The 23,514-nt window shown below is 38.9% G+C and overlaps 1 protein-coding gene across 1 annotated transcript in view; it reads left to right on the top strand.

Annotated features, from left to right (window-relative positions):
* Positions 1-23,514, top strand: part of FTO (FTO alpha-ketoglutarate dependent dioxygenase) — a 242,386-nt gene that overhangs the window by 204,131 nt on the left and 14,741 nt on the right. The gene's annotated exons all lie outside the window — the stretch shown is intronic.

Here is a 23,514-nt window from a genome sequence, read left to right as displayed (position 1 = left end):
TTACGCTTGAGTCCCCTTCAGTCCTTTCACAGATTTGCGAATAAGTTAACTGGCTGGAGTGCCATGGAAGCACATCCCTTCCGCTGTATCCCCCCAAGAATGAAAACTTAGATTGAGAAATTAAAATATTTGCACAAGGAAATACCCAACCATGAAGCAGAAGCCTATTATATCACCTAGTAAAATTAACCAGTAGAACATGTATAGCACATGTTAGCATCTACTGACTGTTATCAATTAGATTTCTGTTTATTTTTTTACTCAACAGCAGTAGACCATAATCTTTATCCTCAGTTTCCATAATAATAGAAAACCTGACATAACCTTAGGAGAAAATAAGAGTAAAATAGTTGGTGGAAAGTATAGGAAAAATTCTTCACTTGCGCCACTAAAATGTGAGCTGCTGAATTATTACCTGTTGGGCTGCTTGTGCATTTTGTGCAGCAAATGCTCTGTTACCATAACAATTATAGAATTAGATATCTATGGAAAGCATCTCCTGGATGAACTGTAGTTCTTGAAATTAATGTGCATGCTTATTTTTGAAAGCTGACTTGCATTTTGCATAAAAAAGGATGGTAAATAAAATACAACTAAATATAGAATCCCTCCGGAGGTTAACGGGACTTTGCTCCAAAAGCATGTGGGCAATTTTGGAAATTCCACTTTGCATTAAGGAAGATAAATAAATAAATAAAAAGAATATTTCGTAAACATGCAAGAGCGTATGTTTATGTTGAGGAGCAACTTGGTTCCACAGGGAATTAGTTTTCCCAAAAGGAGCCAAACTGAACATTGTTAGTATTAAAATACAAAACCCGGCGATATTTGCCAAAATATCAGCAATCACATTCAGTCCTCATGTGACTGCATCAGACGGAAGGCTTGGTCCCCCAGTGCTAGCTGAGGGGTAAAGACAAATCTGCAACAGACAGGCGAAGGAAAAAGGAAGCCTGTGTGAAATATCAGTGTACTTGTTGTGAGAGCATTATTCTTCAGAAGCTGGCCTGGTTGTCAGTGCTGTCCTACAGAATACACAGATTGAAGGAAATTATTCTGTGTAATTTTATAAGGAAAAAAATATACAGATTTCTCTCTAATTCATGCACTGAGACAAAGCTTACGGGGAGCTAAATTACCTGCTTTATGCCACTTGTATTTTGATAAGAGAGGCTAAACACTGTGCAAGTCCACTAGCTATGTGGGAAGCAGCATTTTCCGATGGAGGAGCGTGGCATCCTCGTGCTGATTCTCCACTTCCCACCTTGTGAGGCCCCTTCCCGAATTCAGGGGACGTTTCCTCTGGGCAAGGAGCTCAGGACTGGGCCCTGGCCTCTCCAGCTAATTGGGCAGAGAGCTGGCAAAGGGAACGTGCGAGACACGCGTCAGAAGGGAGGCAGACAGGCATCCTAATTCACCCACATAACACATCTTTGAACTGTCTGAGGCATACCTAACTGTTTACATGCTACCAACAAGAGTAAATAGGCTGAACAGAAGGAAGAGACAGAGTTGCTGTGAATAAAGAAAAAGCTTACAAGACAGCCCATCTGCTAGCGAGTACCTGTCACCTCCAGTTACAAACCCAGGCAGCCCTACCTCAGAGCAACCAGAGCCCAGTTTATTATTCAAACGAGAGAGAGAGAGCACAGCTAACGTAGCCCTCCGCTCTCTGTCTGATACGGTGTCAAAACACCAGTTTGGGGGAGTCTCGTGGACACAATAGCGAGGGTAAGGTGAGTCTTAAACGCTAACAAGAAAATTGCTAAAAGAACTTACAGCTTCATCAAAGCTAAGTGGCTGTCCTCGCTAATAGCTGGGAGAGGGACGGAACGTGCTGGCTGTTGGGTGCAGATGAGAATCCTGCCAAGGAAGACACTGCTGGCACTGGGGAAGAGAATTATATTAATAGCTAAGGTAATCTTGTTATCCTTAAGAATCCTGATTATAATCATTTTTTTAAAAAAAAACAACCACCTGTTTATTTTGTCATTGTGCTGTACAGCTGACAAAGGCACTTTCAGAGGGCCTTAAATTAAGCCACTTCATTTTCTCTTTGTTAAGTCCTATTGCTTTATACGTACACATATTATATAACAGGCACAGTAATGCCTGTTGTCTTTGGAACCCTGTCATTTGTGCCTACAGCCAGGTGAAGTTTCTCTGCTGCCATTAACATCGTCAAGGTCAGGTGGAGTGGTGGCAGTCAGTTTCCACTGCTCTTATAATGTTTTTGTTTTATCTAGCGTCCCTTGGAGAACAGACAAATTGGGTGCATGCATGTAGCAGGCCATCTTGACATTGATTTTTGAAGCTTCATTAGATAAATGCTGACATCATAGATTGATGTCTCTTTAAAACAGTGCCTCGCACAGAACCATTGGGGGAATCAAAAATATTGACTTCCCATGTTTGTGCAGAAGGCCCACTGGAGAGCTCCTGCATTAATGGGTCCATCAATTTGGGTGTTCTTTAATTATTCTAATTGTACACCTTGCAGCTGGAAACTGAATTTATTAGCACTTCTGGCTAGGTAGTTGCACCTTTAGCAGAGAGAAAATAGCAGTGGATGATAGTGACTTTCGTCTACTTTGTCATTACGTCTTGAATTACTCACTAATTTGTTATTATTATTATTTGCTTTATTATGGGCTAATATGCCGGTGTAATGTGGAGGTGAAAATGGATAGGGATGTGGTGATGGACCCACACAGAGGCCATGGGGCTAGATGGTACTTTAGAGAAATACATGCTGGTAAAATAAAGTTGATGGTTTTGTTCGTGTTTAACCCCTCACCCTGGTACCATCAATAGATTGAAGACATCATTTGTATCTGCAAGTGTTTGTTTAATTAAGACCTCCTAAAAATCTTTGCTATTGATTCATTCCATTATCTTATTGATTAACTGCACTGGATCATGTACTTGCTCTTTAGTGGAAGGCAACAGTTTCAGCCTGCTGTCATTTATCCACAGATGTGAACAGTAAGCAATGTTCAGCATCCATGTCTGCCAAAGTGTCTTGTGTTTTAATGAAGTACTGGCTGCAATTCCCTGTATTACATGAGAAAAGCCAGTTGTCTCCTGCTGGTGGTGTGACCAAGCATAAAGGTTTTCTTCCAGTTATTCATAAAGCAGCTGCTTACCAGGGAACGTTAGAAAGTTGTGCTTTGCATTTGTGTGTTAAAATCTAGAGGTTTCAAGTCAGGGCAGTAAATTAACAGAGATGACCTGCGTATTTCCTTTCCACGCATTTGGATTATTTTTTTTCTTTCCTGAAACATAATGCAAAGCAGGCTGTTTCTGTAATATGATGTCATATTTGTACCTTGCAGCCTCACCTTGGGGAGTTTGCTGCATGACCTGGTATTAATGTATGGGTATATCTGATAAAAGCATCACACCACTACCTCTCTGAAGATTTTTCTCAGGAAAATAATTCAGTCAATACCATGCTGACCGCTGAAGAATTGGACTCTGGCTGCATTTGTGCAGCCGCCTGTGCTCTTGTTTATCAGCTCTTTGCTGTCTTTTTATAGAGCCAGGTCCCTTCCTTACACCGGTGTGATGGCAACGTGGCACGCGGCGCCTTATTTTACAATTCCAGAAATGAGTTTCCGTGTTGGAAGTGGGAATCTGAGTAGGCAGAGTAGTGGTCTTAGAAATGCTCACGCCGCCTCTCAGTTTTTTAGGGGCTACCATTAGTAGCAAGAAGGTTGTGGTGACTGACAGTAAAATTATGGGTAAGTTTAAAGCGGAGGAAAAATCCTAGCCCTGCATTTTCTCCTTCTGTCTTGACATTTGAGTGACAATCCAGATTGGTCCGGAGTAACTGCCAATATGTCAGTGGAAAATTTTAAAACATTATGCATGCCATATTGAAGTGTTTCATAGGAAATAGGGCACATATTCTTTATTTTCACATGCAGCTCCTTCTTGACATTTCCAGTGTACTGTATGTGCTGTGGGTGGTCTCTTGGTGAATGCCAGCGGGTTCTTTGTTGCCATTGTGAAGGGAGGTCTCAGCAACTCCCCCCGTGACAAAATAGCTACTTTTTTTCCTCCCTTTTTTATATAAAATGAAAACTCCACTTGGGCTGTTTTAAAATTCTAGTTCAATTGAGACTTTTGTGTTTAGTTAAGTTTATATATCTGCTGGCATGCGTTGTTAATTTAAGCCAAACCCTCAGCTTTACCTTGGCAGAGAGACTGATTTTGTTGGGTTCCCTGCACCCTGTTAAATGAGCTAGTACCAAAACAACATCCAAAGGACAAATGACTGTGTTCTGATTACTTTTCAGGGTCTTTGATGGCAGCAGTAAGTCCTGACTCAGCCTTTAAGATACCTTAGTATGGTAATTTTCAATGCCTCAGGTTATTTGTAACTGCAGAAATGCTAAAATTAATCACAAAGAAAAAAGTTCTTTAAGTTCTGGTTCTTTGAGCCATCTCTGAGAGCATTCACATGTCTGGGTTTTTTGTTGTTATTGTTGTTTTTCTTTTTAGGATCCATTTATATGTAAATAATCTCTCCTGTTAAGATGTGTAATTGTAATATTTATGATATAAATACGTAATATGTATAATACTTGAGAAGTTGCTAGCCAAATTCTGGAATTGTACAGGACAGGGTAGAAAGGCTGCCTTGTTGCGAGGAAGTCCTTTTTCTCCCTTCTGGTCCAAAATGGTGAATTTCTGCATATTTAGCCCTGCTAGCTTCATTGCTCTGGTGCTGCTGCTACGGGAGACGTGGCAGTCCCTCTGGTGAGATCCTGGAGGGACGGAACAGACCTAGAACAGAATTGTGGGTTTGGTGGGGAAGCGGAGCAGGAGAGCAATACTTGCTGGCAGGTCCGTGGAAGGCTGAACAGCAAAGTGAGCACAGTGCTAGGGGGGTCAGCACCAGACCAAGGCAGAGGTGTTGTTCCTTCCTTTGATAGGGCTTTCACAATTAGCAGGCTTGGCATCTACGTGATATTCTTTCCATTCCATGTCTGGCTCACATTTTTTGCTTAGCTTTGGTCTGTTCCCTTTCTGGGTTCTAAGCACTTACCGTGATTAGAGAACAGAGCAAGTACTGAGCCAGAATGGGTCTGGTCCAATTCCTTACCAGTAATTGAAATGCTGAGAGAAAAGCTCCATGACGCCCATCTTTCTTCATCTGCAGACGGGCTGATTTGACTCAATATACGTAAATTACAATGCAATAAATTCACTTTACATAGTCGTTCCCTAGATGGCTTTAAATTAACTGCAGTTGGGTACTGATGGATGGTCTTCTTGTTGAGGTCCCAGTTTGGCAGGATCAAACACTTACACTATATGCTACTCTGATAAGTGTACCTGGCTGGCTCAGGGATGCTTACGGGAACATCTTTGGATTATGATTTGGACTTTATTAGTTTTTATTTACAGAAGTAAGGAACAAAATGGTTTCAGTGTGTTACTGGAAAACAGACTGTTCAGGTTTCTCAGTGTTCCATATCCATTACTTTGTAATCTGAAGTAACTCATATATATCTCTACACTAAAATCTCTGCAGTAAGATGTAGATACAGATCAATGATATAAAGGGCAGACATGAGTCTCAGGAAAAATATCAACATTTTGAATATTTTCTATAAGGACAAAAAGGCAAATTCTTGAAAATTTCCTGCAGCCTTCAACTCCAAGACACTTGAGCATAGACCAGTGAAAGTATTTTGTGTTCCCAAAACATATTTGAGTTTTAAGGGGTCTTTTGTATATTCAGCTGAAATTTCCAAATGAAAGTTACTTGTTTAGAATATGAGATTTTTATATGAAGATGAGATGTTTTGAAAATGAAATTTACTTACTTTTTAATTTGAAAACATCCTTCCATAATATCATTGAAGTGTTTAAAAAGATGAAACAGACCTTTTCCACCAACTTCTATGGCTTCGAGAAATTAGGATTTTCTGGGGAAAACATGTTTCATTGAAAAGATCCCATCTAAATCTAGTGAAGATTTATTATTTATCATGGACCAAATCTTGCTTTCTGTACCTGCATAAATAGTTAATGAAAGTGCTTCCAAGCATAAAGCATGAACTATTTGGACCAACGTTATAAAGTGCTTTGAGCTGGGAGGAGTAGAAGCTGGAACATGGAAGTTACATTACAAGCAGAGTTATTTTTGTTCTGTAGAAAAACTTTTAATTGTCAAAGACTTGAAAAAGAAAGTCTCTTTCTTTCCTTTTTGAATCCTACAAGAGTTAACTTGAACACACATTGCTCGTATTTTATTGCAGTTGTCAGAAGCTCAGTGATAGTTCTGATTATTGAGATTTAGGCAGAGATGAGTTGAACAATTAAAATCAACAAATAAAATTTCCCAGATCGTCAACCTGAGCATGAGCTCTCAGTGGAAAGGACTTATTTTTAAAGCTGAAATTTCTGTGCATAATGCCTTTGCCAGTTTACAGCTTTGCTGCCTGGAATATTGAAATGGATTTCACAAGGCATGGCATCTTGGGCTTTTATGGGCGGTCAGCTTCCTTCATTCATGTAATAGATACCTGAACTCCTGTGTTGTTATGTAATACCAGATACAAATAAGTTGGTTTAGAAGAAAGTAACACGTGTAATTGCTGAAACTGGCACAAATGCCAGCAGTACTTTGAAATTTAAATTGAAAAAAAAAATCTTGAAGTAAAGTCTAGATTTAAAAGATGATATTTTGGGGGGAACGTATGGTGTTAATCTTGCTGTCATGTTTAGATAATTTTCTTTAGAAATGTGCAGTTTACTCTTTTATTAATTCTGAACATGCTTCTTACGTATTACTGAACATTTTATCAAAGCAAATGGGCATCTTGTCTGAATAAAAACAGCAGAATAAGACTGTTTATGTTACTAGGAGGCATTGCAAGCTGAAAGTTGTCTCATGAAATGTGTTTGGAAAAAATAAACCAAAGCTATGTGAGACTTTCTTTTTTAGTATTACTAGTGGAAGCATATGAGATAGTTTGCTCAATAGATGGGGACCACCATCAGTAAAGGTAAGAACCTGAGGAAGTACCTGGGAAGCATTCCCATGCCAAGCCCTTGGCTGCCGCCAGTGCTAGCAATTTCCAGGTTAATTTCCATGTGGAGCGCTGTGGAGAGGAACTGTCCTAAAATACATACTTCGTATCAACCCATTCCTTGGCTTCCAATGCAATCTGTAACTACCCTTGTATCTAGCATGGTAGTCAAAAATTACATAGAAAACACTTCTGCAAATCAGGTTGTCAGAATTTTCACTGATAGGAGTAGGCTTTTGTTATTTGTTTGTATCTGCTTATATTGGTGGTTAATTTGGTCTTCCAGCAAAGGACTTGGTAGCTCATTCCACACCAGTGAGGACCAAAAATAAATAAATAAATAAAGTACACAATAGCACAATCTGGAGAAGTAAACAAACAAAAACCTCTGTAGAAATTCTCTGTAAAGCATTTTCTTGTAGAGATTTCTTTTTAATTTGTTTTGTTCGCCTTCCATCTGAGCCCAGATATGTACCCATTAGGATTTCTTGGAGGCTATAACGAGCTAAAACAGTCACGCCTGTGATTGCTGGTGCACACATGTTTGTTCTGTCCTTTTTTCCTACAGACAGTAGCCTACATTTTTCTGACTTTTTGAGGGCTACCCTAGCAGTCTGCCATAAATGGGAGGTGCTTACTTTGGAAGAAGAATCCGAAGGCATGGAATGCGTGTTGATTTTCACTCTGTCCAAAAGATAGGACTATCTGTATTTCTCCCCTTGCAATTACTGCATCTCTCTATAGAGGCAGATATATTTTCACCTGAAGATGCAACAGTGAGCAAACTTGTATGAATTGCCTTTGTTTCCTGACCACTTATTGCCAGAACATTGAAGTTTACTTTTAATCTTGTCTATACTTTTGCAAAATCCCTGAGGAGAAGAAGCTGATTTATGTACAGCTTAGCCTGAAGCACTTGCGTCACTGTATGATTTTGTATTGCTTGCTTAATAGACCACAAAAGTCAACATCTCTTTGGAAGAACAATTTGTGCTTAAAGTAGTCACAAATTCCAAGAGATCCTGTTAAGGCAGGATGTTGTGAGAAACCCAGAGCTGGAACAAAAACTCTTGTTTCCTAATTATAATGTTAATACTTGGGAAACCTTAAGCCACTCTGTCTTGGTTTATGTCAATAAAGGTTTGGTTTTTCTTCTTTGTTTCTTGCCCATCCTGCTTTGGGAAATTGGAATTAAGCCAACAATTTTAGCAGCAACACAAGAAAGTTGTAGTTGTCTATTATCATGGAAGCATATCTTTAACGATGCGAGCTCAAAAACTTCAATTCACAGGTTTATAGGAAAAGCGGGGTTGGAAGGGACTTCAGGAGTTGTCTGTGCCAAGTTCCTGCTTAAAGCATTGTCATTGGTGACAGATCAGATTGTGTAGGTTTTTAACCAGATGGAGGTGAAGAACCTCCAAGGATGGAGACTCCGCAAGTTCTCTGGGCAACCTGCTCTGCTGTTTGGCTGTCCTCGTGGGAAGAACGTTTCTTCTTGTATCTGGTCAGAATCTCTTGTTTCAGTTTCTGTTCTCTCTTTACAAGTCTCTGAAGAGCCTGGCTCCATTTTCTGGCCAAACATATCATCTTGGGATGAAATGCTTTCCTACAGTGCTTGTTTGTAAGTGCCTATGGAACCAAGACAAATGTTGCATTTGGTCACGCGCACAAGTTCTGTGTCTTAATTAGGTTCCATAGAGGTATATGCAATTTAATCGTTAGTCTTGCAGAAGCATGGAAGTGATGTGTAGCCATATTCATGCCAAGTTTTAAGTAGCACTTTAACATTTTCATATTTGAAAGATTAAAATAATAGCAACTCTGCACACATCTGTATAGGCTGCAGCACGAGCACACCTGCAGTAACGGCTGTTACGAGGCCGCCAGTGCATGGTTTGTGTCCATCTAGATCTCGTGTCCCACACACCTGGAGTGGGAGCTCTGTAGGGTGCAGTTCTGAGCAGGCCTGTTTAATATGAGGCATTACAGTTGTTTGTCATTGTGTTTTTGTTTGTTTGTTGTTCCCTAAAATAAACATTAGTTGCATGGAAAAGCTCTGGTATAACAGTGCTTGTCCTGGTTACTTTATTCACGCTAACTTCACTGATTTTCATAGGATGTGGCTTGTAGTCTGCGCTCTTACAAAAGTGCACTGTATACATTTACACAGGAAATTAAGCACTGAAGCTAATGGAAGATTGATGAGAAAAAGCTCATTGTCAGCATGCCACGGCATTGCATGCTGTATCCAATTCGTGCGTCCAGCGTTAGGAGGTTTAGAGGAAGTGCATGAAATGTATGGTTGCCTGGTTTCTTCTTGAATTATCAAATACAAAGCCACACATGACCAGTTCTGAGAGATGAATATAACCCCCTGATAATGTCAAATTCTTGAGTTCTTCTGACAGCCACTGATAAAGCCAGCTGATCTGTAGATCACCTTGTCCATTCCCTCACACAGCTGAAGTTGCTGTTCTCACCTGGTTATATTAAAATGATTTCATTTTATTTCAGGAAAATCTGTTTCTAATTACTTAGATAGATCCTTAGTGGTTTCTGTTGTGATGAATAAATTTCTTGATCTCAGGCAGCAACCAGAGCTCCTAGCCTCGTCCTTCAGAAGTCACGAATCATGCTTTGTATCTTTGTATTCTCTGTATGCGTTCATTCCAATAATGCACATGAACTTCATTGCACAGATTGCTGCTAAACATTCCCGGCCTGCTTATGCAGGCTGCATGGACCTCTGTAAGAGAATCAGTAGTTCTGTGGAGAGGTGTCACACAACGAGTGCATGTTTACTGACTTTGATGAGTCAAAACGAAAGTAATAAATGTTTTGTAGGATTAACAGATTAACAGAGGTGCAGAGTTGATAAATTACTTACATATGCCGAAGAGAAATGTCTTGGTTTTATTTTAATCGTGACCTTTCCACCAAAAAATCTTTCTGTAGTTTTGTTTTCAGTATTTTTGAAGGGGAGAAGAAATAACAGCTTTTAAAAGGCAGCACGGCCAAGTATCTTGATGTATGGGTATAAATGGTGTAGTCATCTTGTCTGTTCAGCTGTGTATGGTGGAAAATCTACATGTTGCCATCTTCATAGATGATAGCAATCTGAACTGCAGTTAATCTGCTAGATTTTTGCTGTAATCAATATTACTGTTGTGTCTTGACATAAGTGTATGGTTAATCTGATCAATATCAGCCCCCTTCTGCACATACATAATACCTTTTAAATATTCATGATATAAATATGTAGAATTCCGAACAAGCACACAATATATTTGATGACAATAATTTTATGTAACCACTTCAACTGGCTTGCTCCTGTTTTTTTTACTTTTTTTTTCAGTATTAGCATTACCACCACGTAAATTTGAGCATCCTACTTAAGAAGACTATCATGTGTCAGCTTAACTTCATTACATTTATACCATACCTCATTTGCTCATTCTTCAGCAGAACATGTGTTTTGATAAAGTTGGTGTTGTGATGTTTTCCTTTCATTCCCAAACAGCAAATTTGTTCACTCATCGTTATAAAACTAGTAACTCTGGAGCTCACAGTGTCATTTACCATTTCATACCTTCGAGTCTCTTCTCTGCTATAAAAGAGTAGATTTGCCAAGACAGTGACCTGCTTCCCAGCCATTTGGTCTCTTGCAAGACAGTGATGTTTCAGTGTGAGGCTTCTCCAGTCATCCCATCAATTTAGCAAAGGTGTCGTATCAGCATAAGCTCAAAGTATGTCATGTTTCCAGTCCGTTCTCCTTGGTGAGAGTAAAGTGCTGAACAGAACAGATTCAAAATAGACTCTTATAATGAGAAGTATCATCGAGGCTATTGTATTGTATTAAAAAACAAAACAAAACAAAACAAAAAAAAAAAAAAAAACACTATAAATGAAGTATTTTTATTTCCTATGAGTGTAAGGCTTGGAAAAAGGATGCACAAAAGACTTCCACCAGCTTCTGGTGTTAATATTGTAAGGAGAGATAGGTAAGCAAAAATGGCAAGAAAGTGTCATCCAGATCTGTAAAAATAAAGCTAGTTTAATCATATAAGGCAACATATTCACCCAGAGAAGTTTACAAAAAATTTGTAATGATAGTCATGCTATGTGATTTATATACACAGAAGAATTAATTGTTAATAATACCTTAAGTAGCAGAAAATAAGGTACAGTCCAAGCAACAGTGTGCGTTTGCCTCTCACTTTTCTCTTTTGAGTATTTTTAGTTTCACTTAGCAAGATAAAACAAGCTGAAGATATACAAAACTAATTAAAAGCAAAACCAAAATACTGATGTTTTACATCTGTTTGAGGCCCCAGCAATTATGGTAAAGGAAATTGAGCAATCCTGAAGAATAAAATATTAAGGCAGATATTTTGAGTGGAACAGAGGGTGATTGATGCACTACAACTGTAATAAGGAACTGCGGGAGGTTGGTAAAGAAGGGAGTATATGGAGATGAAACCAAGCATATTCAGAGGACAGAAGAGGTAGCCAAAAGGTCAGAGAGACCAGCTAAGTGTCTTTGGAAGCTCAGTTTTTGGGGCTTGATCCTATGCCAACTAAGAAGAGGGAGCAATAATAACTGAATGAGCCCTAAGATACTTAGTATGAATTATAGCAACAGGCAAAAGGTATAGCTGACATAAAATGGGGCAAATTAAGATTGCAGCTGAGGACCTTTGGGGGCTCATAGGGCCTAGCAGATTTTTTTATTTCTGGTAATTCCTATAAAAACAAGCAAAAATTTTATTACGAGTCTTAAGTAATAACTTTTTTTTTTCCACCAACAATTAATTAAATCCATTATCTACATTATTAGAGGGTGCATAAGGGGACTTGAGGGTTTTTTTTCAGGGACTCTATAGCAGATATGACTTACTTGGTTGTTCCAAAATTCTGGGATCAAATCTGCAAGCAGTATCAAGCTCAAATTTCTCTTCCAGGCTGCTGTGCTCTAGCCCCTTGCAAGCTGTGTGGTATTTCCTACCTCTAGGTTTTACTGTCCTGTTCATGGCAATATGCCTACTACTTAAGGTTACTTTACTCTCGTTAATTAATTTGCCATAAGTTAATTTCTTTGCAAGCAGAATCTCTGATCTTATTATGTTGTCTTTAAAGCTGAAGGCCTCAGGTTTTCTTTTTTACTTTGATACCACTGTAAGAAGCAAATTCTTTAACTTAAAGGACTGTGTCTCCAGGGACTGATTTGGTTGTCTTTGAAAAACTGACAGTTTGGGAAATCATAAAGCAATATTCACATATTTGTTCAAAGCTTACAAAATTCAGTGACTGGATGTGGAATATGGGTCATGTCCTTAAAATAACCTGTGCTCCATGGATTGCCTTGCAATGGTACACTGCAGAATTACTCTCACAGGCTGCCTGGCCTCGTGGCTAAACACACAATCAAGTCAGCGGTAACATGACGAAATCATTCCACCTGCCCTGTGACATGTGAGTCTTCTTCTAGGGATATGTGTGTATTTTAGCTAATAGCTGTGACTCTCCTTGTTGTACTCCTTTCTGGATTGCATAGCAGCCACATGTTTAAAAGTTTGTGTACTGATCCATGACTCCTGCGTAGTGCATTTGTGCTTTGGGATGTTTCTGTTCAGAATAGGTTGATTTTTTTATTTATTTAGGTTTTTAAGATAGATGGCCATTACCAGTACACGGGAACAACAGTCACACTTGATATGTTGCATATACTATGAGTTTAATGTTTTTTTTCCATTGCACTTCATTTCCCTAATGCTACCCGAGGTATTTCGAGACATATGCATCCCTGTCTTCTGTCTTTCAGAGTTAACTTCAACCCGAGCAATAAAATCCGGGTGCTTTTTAGAGCGTTAAATCTGGCGAGTGGAAATTTGTCGTGATGTCTTTCAGGACTACCAGGTGTATGTCAGATAGCGGGGAAGTTGCTCCACAGGTAACTCGAGTCTCTCCGAGCACGCCTGGTACATGAAGAAGCCATTTGTATCCCACTGAGTCCCACAACGTTGAGCACGGTGCTGAGATTTACACGAGTCCAATCTATGCAACTGATCAGATGGCTGCGGCAGGGTAGCAGCTGTATGACCCAAAGCATTGCTTCTCATGCCTCAGAGGCTGTGGCACTAGTGGGGTTTTGGGGGTGGGTTTTTACCTTTTTTTTTTTTCAGCTGGGTCAAAGCTACTGTGAAGGGTGCATTTTATTAAAGTAGGCAGCTGGAAAGCAGTTAGGTGGAAGAGCTCAGGAAAGGAAACCAAGTTGCCTCTTGGGCATGCAGTGGAAACACTGGGTCAAAGGTAATGTATTGGCAAAGGTCCTGAATGTCTCTTTCCTTATATTACTTAGGGTTGCCCCAATGCTTTTAGACAGAATTATTGTCAATGGTATTGATTAGATGTTCTGATAATCTAGCAAGCTTCCTGATGTGTTAAATTTCCTTCTTTCACGTGGCTTTAAGTGTGGAAGAAGGATATGTAACTGCAGAACTCTCAGTGGACACCACCGAAGTCTGACTGCTTGCCATCAGATTGTGCTGTGCTTGCCAATTCCAATTAGTCACTTGCCAGTCGCTCTTAATACTTTCTAGCAATTCATCAAATCTGTGTATCCCTACTAGCAAACTGTGTGTGTCTAGAGTTTTATCTTACGTATTTATCAGATGAGATTACACATCTTGGTATGAAAATAAAAAGCATCAATTTAAGCATGGATTAAAATTCTGCTGCTCTTCAAACATATTTTTAAGAGTGAATGTTTAGACTCAAAAGTGGGGAAAGAAAACATGGACTCCAGGATAGCAAAATTATCCATATAAAGCCATTTGTCAGCACAAGAGCAGAAGTGATGTTTGAACCTAGAAGTTAAAACTTAAAATGCGTTGTGAAGAAAACCTAACTTCACGTAAGCTTCTGATTTCTTTTGCATAGGCACACCGATATTAGTCTTCTGTATAAATTCCTACTACGGAAAATATTTTCAAGTTGTGATCTGACTTCAGCTTGTGTTCTGAAGCAGTGATAATGTGAGAGGAAGGGTGTGATTTTTCAAGACCTCATCCTTTTATCAGTGCATGTTCACGTACGGTAACTTTGAGATATTCCCATTTTCCACCACCACAGGCAGGGAAGAGCTGTTACTGCAGACGGGACCGTGACTAGTTTTGTCCACAGGGCTCCCCTGACGTCTCACCAAATAGCAGCTCCTCCCTTGCTGCCATCGTGGGGAGCAGTGGTGGGCAGCCAGGGAGCTTTGTTGTAGTCAGTCAAAATGAGCCACACTGCGGCAAGCAATGGGTTAACGATTGTATTCTTACTTCAGCAAACGCACAATAAAGAGCTAGATTAGTAGAGATGAAAAATTTATTGCAAAACTGCCACAGTATTATGAAAAACAAAATGATTTCATTGAGCAGTAGTTCTGTTACTATAATCCTGACGATAAACTCCGTTACAATAATAATAGGAGAAAAACTAATTGCAGTGAGGACAGGACAAATCTTTTTTAATCCTCGTTGTCATCTCAACTAAATCCAAACCCATTTGTATTAACCTTTGCTGACAGAGTCACATGACGGACATAATTTCTTGTAATTTACCAGCAGTAGATCTAACCTTTCTTCATCAAATATTCATAAAGGCATGATTCTCAATGATTTTCTGTCTCTTTTCATATTTACAGCTTGTTGTCTTCTTCCTTTTTACTATAATTTGAACACAATTGAAGTCAGATGGAATTAAAGTTAAATTGCTTTAGTGGCTACAGTACCTGAAAGCAAAGAATAACTAATTGAAATTTCTTACAAGTAGAGATCATGCTGTACCCTGGTGTGCCTGCATTAAGCAGTCCAAATGTCCTTTCAAGGGAGGAAAAGGGAAAAGAAAAAAAAAAAAAAGGAAAAAAAGAAATGGCATTCATTCTTGTCACTTTCATAACTGGTTAAAGCATGTGTGTGTCCTGTGTACCTGTATATACATAAAAACACACAGAGAATTGAAAATACAGCCTATGTGGTTTTATTGGATCCTTGCATAATGTATTTGAGTCATGAAAAGAAACACCATGGGCTTGATTCCTTATTTAGGTGTAAATAAGAATAACCACTGAAGTCAACTCAATTATGCAAGTGTAAAACTGATATAAAAGGTTGAAGCTAAATCAACTTAAGGCAGTGTAGAAGTGGTACGAGACTTGTGCCATACGTCTTTATTTATCTGTGAGCTGTAGAATGCACTTCCAAGTCGATTTTTTTTAATGAGGAAATTAAACTCATGTAATGCAAATATCTGGTATAATGTCAAATATTAAATGGAAATTCAAACATTTAAAATACAATAATGTGAAATTATAGTATTATTTATCTCAGAAATACTTTATATTTGAATTTTAAGATGACTAGGTGGTTGTTGTAAACGTTCTTTATAGTTCGGTACTACTGTGCTCGTTCTCCCAGAATAGACCATGGAGAAGTGAAAACAATATAAACGATTTAAAATAAGCATAGCTTTAAAATGCAAAGCATACTTCGTCTTCATCAATTTGTTGTCCAGTTTTGGTTGCATGCCAGCCTGTGACTGAGCTGCTGGGACCTTGCTCAACATCTTTCAGGTATGGCTGGCCTTATTCTCATGAGCAACCCCTGCTGCCTGGTGCGATGAGCTGCTGAGAGCCATCAGCTCCCATCGATGTCACCGAGAAGTGACTGTTCAGCACCTTGTAGCATTAAATCTCTAGAGGACAGAGAGATCTAGAGGCTCCTAGGTAGTGAGATATTACTAAGGATTAGTGACAAAAATACTTTAAAGTTCCATTTGTCATAACTTATTCTAGTAGAAAAATGGAGAGGGTTCTGTTATTCGTGCCAGGTTCCTGTCTAGCAACGACCAGAAAAGAGTACTGATTAAAAACACTTGTTTCTTTCCTCAAACCAGTTGTCATCAATGAAGGAGTGGATGAAGAGCGATTAAGTGACAGAGCGCTTTCTGAGCTTTGAAGGAAGTGTTTTAAATTCGTTTCATCACAGAAGTACATTTCTACACACCTGCAATCTATATTTCCTTGAGCTTTCTGTCCTGCTTTTTTCTTTACCTATTGCATCCATTGTAGGGTTGGATTCGGATTTAAAGGTGTGTGGTCTGTTATTGCCAAATTAAGAGAGGAGGTAATCTGATGGAAGTGAAGATCTGAAACCAAATAGTTGTGTGTGGGAGAGATGGTTACAACCTGGAGATTTTTTCTTTCCTTTTTCCCTATCACCGTATTTTATTGGATTCCCTCAGAGTGGAAGATAAATGGAACCTCTGGTTAAGGCATGAAGGGTGCTGCAGGATTTTAATGCGGCTGATTGCTGCATGGTAAAGACAAAAGGAAACCACACAGGGTTCTTTCACCTTTAATATTACGTATATAATTTGTTCTTTATAGTGAGCTGGTTATGTTTGAATAGGTTGAACCTCTTGCTCCTTTGGGAACATGAAGGAGGACTCTGTACAGGGAAACACACAGATGCTTATACCGAAAGCTTGGTTTTAGTCTATTGGTACCCTAAAGAGAGAGCTTTAAAGTGTTTGGCACATTGATACAGGTTATTTCCAAGGTCGCTTACTTCCTGGTGAGGTATTCCTATCCCCTGGTTTATGGCAGTCAAGAGCTACGAGACAATTCAAAGTTACTATGGAAAAGTTATGTTCTTCTTCAGCAGATATGAGTCTTGACATAAAGTTTGAGTTTAGACAGTCTTTGTATTTAAAGCTGTGATTATCGACATGATTACAATGCTTGTGGTAATTCTGATGGACAATAATGGGCACAGTAATGAAAACTGTACAGAAATTCAAACGCAGTGCTGCAAATGAATCTCAGATGCTGTAACTTGCAGATCTGTTCATCCAAAAAGTGTGAACAGCAAGTTAGCAGTCTGCTGAAAAACTTGTCTTTCCATCAGTCCCTTAGCAAGGGCAGGAGGTTATTGGGACTAATCGAGTTGTTCTTCTGGTCTTGTGGGTATCCAGTGAGGCCTTACCGTTTCCCAGATGACCTTGGTCCTGTAATGCACTGTAAAGGACTGACTTTCTCCATTAATAGTTTGTTTGCGAGAGCTGGAAAGGTGACTTGTAATACAGCTGCTTTTTCCTTCCATAATGACGTTTCGAACAAGCAGATGATGTCCTTTGATTCAGTTTGACCTTGTATGTTACGGTCATTCCAGGATGCTTTAAGAGAAACAATGTAAATGAAGTGAGGCATGCAGTGGAATTGTTCTCTTATCTGGAATGCATTTGAGAAATTACATGGAAATTTGTAATTATAGTTAAATATTTGTGCATATGTACCTTTTGGCCAATTCTCCTTTCAGTTAAAAAAAAAAGAAAAAAAAAGTTACTTTATTAAGAAGTCAGACTTGTCTAAAACAGGTGTAAGAGAATTGAGAATATGGATGCTTTTAAAGGTTTTCATTCCCCACATCGGGTTTTTTTCTCCCTGTAGTGGTATTGGGTTCAAAGGCTAAGCTGATCCTTTTGGGACTTTGACAATAGAAGTCTTCTCTCATCTTGCTGGAGTATCCATTCCGACTGGAATGTCTAATTTTACAGCAAGGTGTATTGCAAGTCTTACTCAAAGCAAGCTCATTACAGAATGGATGTGTAAAAATTTGAACACCAGTGTATTAAAGATTTTTATGTCAGCTGTTTTGACTTCCATAGCAAGTTCCTAAATTTTAGTTTTTTATTCCTGTGCTAGCTGTATAACTGTATGGTTTCCAGGCAGGAATTTTCTCTTGATTTGAGGATGTCAGAAATGAAGTCTGTTACTTCAATAGTTTGTCCCAGTGTGTGATTGACTTTGTTGTGAAAAACAGCCTATTCTGAATTTCTCTGGGCTCTATTTCAAATTCTGGCTTCCTCTGCTGCAGTAGAGAGCTCTTCCATACAATGTATTTTCCTTCAATCTATCAGTTTTAAATCTGATAACTGAAGCAAATTTTGTTAATCACAAATTTTCCACCGATCTCACAGTCTCTTTTCTGTGCTCTCTTCAACGTACTTCTAAAAAGCAGAAAACAAAGCTAGTCCCTTTTACTATCAGATTAGTCTACCTAGTGAAGTGCAGAAGGAGTAGGTACAATACTAGGCATTCATTTTGAGTTGTCTGGGATATCTGTGTTGTTTTCAGATGCAGTGGTTTTGAGCACTGTCTCATCAGTTTTCCATCATCCTTCTCCCTGTATCTGTGTATAGTTTTAAACAACATTTGGTCTTGATCACTAAATGACTTGGCAGCACTAAGTCCTCTCCTCGTATTTCCTACAATTCTATCAGTCTGTGCTATCTGCAAAAATTTTCTGGTAGCGGATCATTCACATTTACTTTCCACATAGCGATTAGAACGTGACTAATGCTGGCCACCATGTCAGTCTGGAGGAAGGAATCCCTTATGAGGGTCACCGCTCAGTAATGATCCCCCATTTATGTTTATCATCATGTTAATTGTTAGCCATTACTTACTTCACGTAGTCTATGCTCTGTTGATGTTCGATGCTGCTTGGAAGAAAAAAAAAAGCTCATTCCCTAGCTGGAGTAAATCAACTCACATAGTTTCTCCTGCTAGATGAGCTTGCCATCTTGAAAGGTTTGGCCAACAAGATTTGTTTTCCAGACAAACACACTTGTTGGCATGCTTTCTATCTTCATATTATCTGTCAAACAAACCCTGAAGCAGCTTTACTACTGCCTAGTGATATGCTACAGGGCCTGTAAATACCTGGGTAACTGACAGCCTCTGTCATGATAGTAGCATGAGGCTTTATAATTTGAATAATCTATATAATAATAAATAAAAATAATCTATAATCTAACAGGCTTTATAATTTCCAGGATTCTGTTTAAAATCAACATGGGGACACAGGGTTCTTCAGTCTGCTACAAGTTAATTACACGGCCTAGTGCCAGACATTAATATGGCTAAGAGGCCTAGCTGCATGCAAAGGTGAATGTTCTTTTTTATTTCTGTTCTGAAGCAATTTGATAAGAAAAAAAAAATGGTTTAAACTCTGCTAAAAGCATCCTGGCACAGGACAGATGACTTCCTCCAAGAAGGGTTTTCACATTGTCACAAGATTACTTGATTCCTAGAATAAAATTCTTCATTGTTTCTGAATGAAAAATATGAAAAGTAGACTGTAAAACAAGATTTTTTGACACCCCCCTCCAAATTTCCATAAGGCAAAATTGCTTTCTTGAAGGTATTCTATCCTTCCAGTCAGATCACAAATATACCTTGAAGTTTAGCACCTGATTAAAATGATGAGACAAAGGTAAATGAACGGTAATGTTGTGTCTTGTAGAGGGGGTGGGAGTTGGGGAAGAAGGGCCTGGGGCAGGTCTCAAGGACTTCAGAAGAGCCTGCGGTTACAGGATGATTTCACCACTGTTTCACTCTGGCTAGACAGACAAGCCAAGATAAGTAAACCAAGCCTGGTAAAGTCATTAAAGCTTGGAAAATGGAGATCAAATTGATATCTTCTAAAAACGAGTAGCTAACCCAGGCCTGTCACTGTTTGGGCAGGATGTGTATGAAAGGATTAGGTTTAGATGTTTTCAAGGAGAAACTAAAAGAAAGCAGCAGTGTTCTGCAGGCTCAATAGCAGTGAAAAGCTAGAAAAGCTAACATGAGAGTGGAAAGGACAAACTCTGAAAGCAAAGGTCTAAGAAAATGGGCTTTTCCTCCTGCTAAGGAATTTTTTTATCATCCCTAGATGCTCTCACAATAAACAGAAGAGCATGTGGAATTTCCCTGTAGAGCCGCATGTATTTGAGAAATACAAACTACAAATTAACAACAACTCAGGCAGACCTAGGAAAGGAAACAAGAAGAAAGGACGTCTCCTGTTTGCACCAAAAAGAGGGGGATGGTGTAGCTATTGCCGTATCCCCCAAAGTTTACATTTATTCCATGCCATTAAAACAGGATAGAGTAACAGCATTTCAGCAAAGAAGAAGATGAATGTATACCTTGCATTTTAGATCAATACAATCAAAATATTATTTGAAACAACAGACTAAATAGGAGGAATATTAGGTCTGTTGCATGCTCAGGGAAGAAGGGAAGAATTTGTCAGCATTTCATTGGAGGGAAGGACTAAGGTAGCTCAGATGGCAAGCAATAAAGCAGGGAAAATGGAGTCTGAAAAACAACATTCATAGACAAGATAGAACGGGGAAGGCCAAGAGCATCTATTTCTCAGGAAGTTCAAATAACTGTTCTCTAGCAGGCATAGAACAAAGGAAGACGAAACAGTAGGTCTCCTGTGAGACTAATGACATGGACACTTCATTATGTGTATCTTTGTTTCCCATGAATCTGCACAAAGCACAGACGGATGGACAGCTTATGGCACCGAACAGAAGACTTCTCTTTCCTGAGGCTCAAAAAATTATGCCATTACCCACATAATTCAAACATGACAGTGTGTCTACTACGCAGATTACTTGGCAGAAATCTCTGAAAAGTACTGCTAGTACATTATCATAGACCTGCCTTACTTCACGTGGAAGATGCATGCCCATTGCGTAGTGATTTACAGAGAACAGGGCAGTGCAGTACAGTGACGAGAGATGAAATGCGCGGGTAGGGACCAGGGCAGGGATGGGATGGCCACCTCAAGTTCCTAAGACACATCACAGTTAATCATGTGTGTATATGAGGCTGCGCATCGAGCAGTGATGTTGTGATCATCTCTAAGGATCCTGCAGAGTGAAGCTTTTACACTTATTCTGAACTTGAAATTTATTTGCAAGTTCCACTGAGCTAAATTAAATTTAAATATGTGACTATGCATTTTGCTCAGTCCTGAGAGAAGATTGAATCAGGTCCTTAATCATCTCATGGAAGCAGTCTTCGGAGTTCTGATTTGATATTTTAAGAGGAATTATATGGCCGAATAACGTAAGAGCAGCATTGCAGGTCAGTTGGGACAGCAGATGTCAGCTTTGCTCATTAACAAATTTTAGATTTTGTAAATATTTTATAATGATTTATAATGATTAATCAAGAGAAAGAACACAACCATTTAAGGATGAGTTTGAATTGTGCCTTGCAAATATCCACAATATAAGACATCTGAACTGCTCTTATGACACTGGCGCCGTATACTTTATTATCATTAGAGTGTTCCCTATGGCAATAACTTCATCCAGAGAGAATTTCAAGAGTAGTTGCATTACCTATTGAAAAGCAATTTTTTTTTAGTTTCTATTCAGGCAAGGTAGTTTTAAGAATAACTCTGAAGTTTACTCCGAAGGCCATTTTAATCGTCTGTAGATCTTATGATATTATGTTACCTTCTTTCATTTGGAACTCACAGCGTAAGAAAGAAATAGAATGACATAAATTGGATGTTAGAAGAGTTCTGAAGGTAAACATCAGAAGAATTCAAGAATAAGAAGAGAACTCAGCATTATTTGTTATTTTCTATCCTAGAAAGAGAACAAAGCATCAAAAACATCAGCAGTGAAAGAAAGCTCAGTCAGAACTATATTATCATAACATATAAAACAAGTGAGCTGGCACCACCAAAAGGTGTAAAGTCTGAGTCTGCATCTTAAAATCATTGATATTGTGATCAGAAAGATTCTTTACACCACAGAAAAATAATATGAAGAGCTGTATGCATTTGTTGTAATAGACATTTTAGGTTTTACCTGCTATTAGCATTTTGATACTAAGTTGTACTCACTTGGGTGAAAAAATCTTCACAATGTTGAGAGAATTGAGGTCTGCTGATAGGATGTTATAGAATGAGATCCTGCAGGTTTGTGTTTTTTTTTTCAAGTACACATGGAAATAATCCCTCGTTTGAATAGAGTTGAGATGTAGACCAAGACATAGACTTGTCACATACTTCATAATACACTCTAAGGAGAAGCATCCTAAATGCTCCCAAGCTCTTTGGCATTCCACTAAGAATGAAGCCATCAGCAAGCTACAGTGGTAATAAGACTCTCAACTGAGATGGGAATTATTTTTTCTGCATCTTATCTCTCTCACTTATTGTAACATTCAATAAGCAGCTACTGTCATTCCCCTGTATGGTTACTAATCATTTGCACTGATTTCAGTGGAAGTTGCCAATTCTGGATGAGATTTCTCTAGCAGACTTCTTTTATTCTTCATTGTCACCATATGATTTTTATTCATGTCTGGATGTATTGTAGCATTTCCTGGGCTATCAAGCCTATTTCCCTGCCAATACTGGAATTTTCTTAGTGGTATATTTTGCAGTGATTTATCCACAATATATCACTGAATAAAGCAGCAGTTGTAGAGAAATTCTGCAGTGATTCAAATGTGATTAGTTACTTGAGGCTTTTTTTTTTAATTCCAAAACTTGATTCCTATTTTTGAGATTCTCTGCCTTTCTTGTATCTGCTCTCTCATTTCCCTACTATTTCTTCCTTTCTGCTTCTGCCTCGTGTTGCCCTTCCCTTGGCCCTAATGGAGGAGATGGGATTTTGAGGATGGGTGGTGTTAGGAGCTTGCAGAGTGTCACAGGAAGCACTTAGGGCTGAAAGGATTACACGGGTTTGATGCTGAAAAGATACAGCCCATTTCTATCCAGCCCGATTTAAGTATCAAGTAATATGGTTACTGTTGCTTGCATTCAGTCCTGCTGCTTTTGGTTTTACTTTGCACCTGTAACAAATAGGGATTTGTCATACAGTAGTTGATTTTTATTAAGATGAAAGTTAGTCTCATAGAGAAATGCACTATCAATGAGGAAAATGTGTTATCTTGCTTGCAGAAGGCAGTCTTCAAACCCTGAAGATCATGGAAAAATGAGACTGCCTTCTTTAGATGGGGGACATTAAATGGCAGCCCATCCTCCTGCAGTGTCCTCTGAAAGCATGCGACGTTTACATTTCTCCTTGGCTGTATGACCTCCAAGTAAAAGGAGTGCAAAAGATAAAGTGAGACTGTAAACGATGCTGGAAGCATCATTAACTTTTTGTGTGGCATTCGTTTGGAAAATATGGTGTCTTTAGAAAAATGTGCCATATGCATGGCTCAGCCCCAAATCTTCCAGCAGTCTAATACTGGCAAGGGAGGGCATCTGTAACCCCCTGGGAAGCAGTCTGTTGAGATTTCCTTTTCTCCTCTTTGTTGATTTTTATTTCCATTTCCTTTTCCTCTCTCTTTCTCAGTCACTTAACGCCATTCTGCACAACAGAGGGGAGCATCTGGCCCTAAGTAAACACCCAATAAAGTAAGTGGGGGAAGTTCACAGCTCCCTTGGTGCTATTGTGTCTGGCTGGCTGGCTGTGGACTCAACATGATAACCATGCATCGATTTACATTGACCAGACTATCTTCACAACCAGAAGTGTTAGAAACCTTATTTTAATAGAAGCTTAGATTCTGGAGAATAGTGTAAAACCTCTCCAAAGGCTGCAGATCAGCAGT

This window comes from Anas acuta, chromosome 10, assembly GCF_963932015.1.
Source record: "Anas acuta chromosome 10, bAnaAcu1.1, whole genome shotgun sequence".
Lineage (NCBI taxonomy): Eukaryota > Metazoa > Chordata > Aves > Anseriformes > Anatidae > Anas > Anas acuta.
Note: the sequence above shows the minus strand (reverse complement) of the source record. Positions and strands in the feature narration are given on the sequence as shown.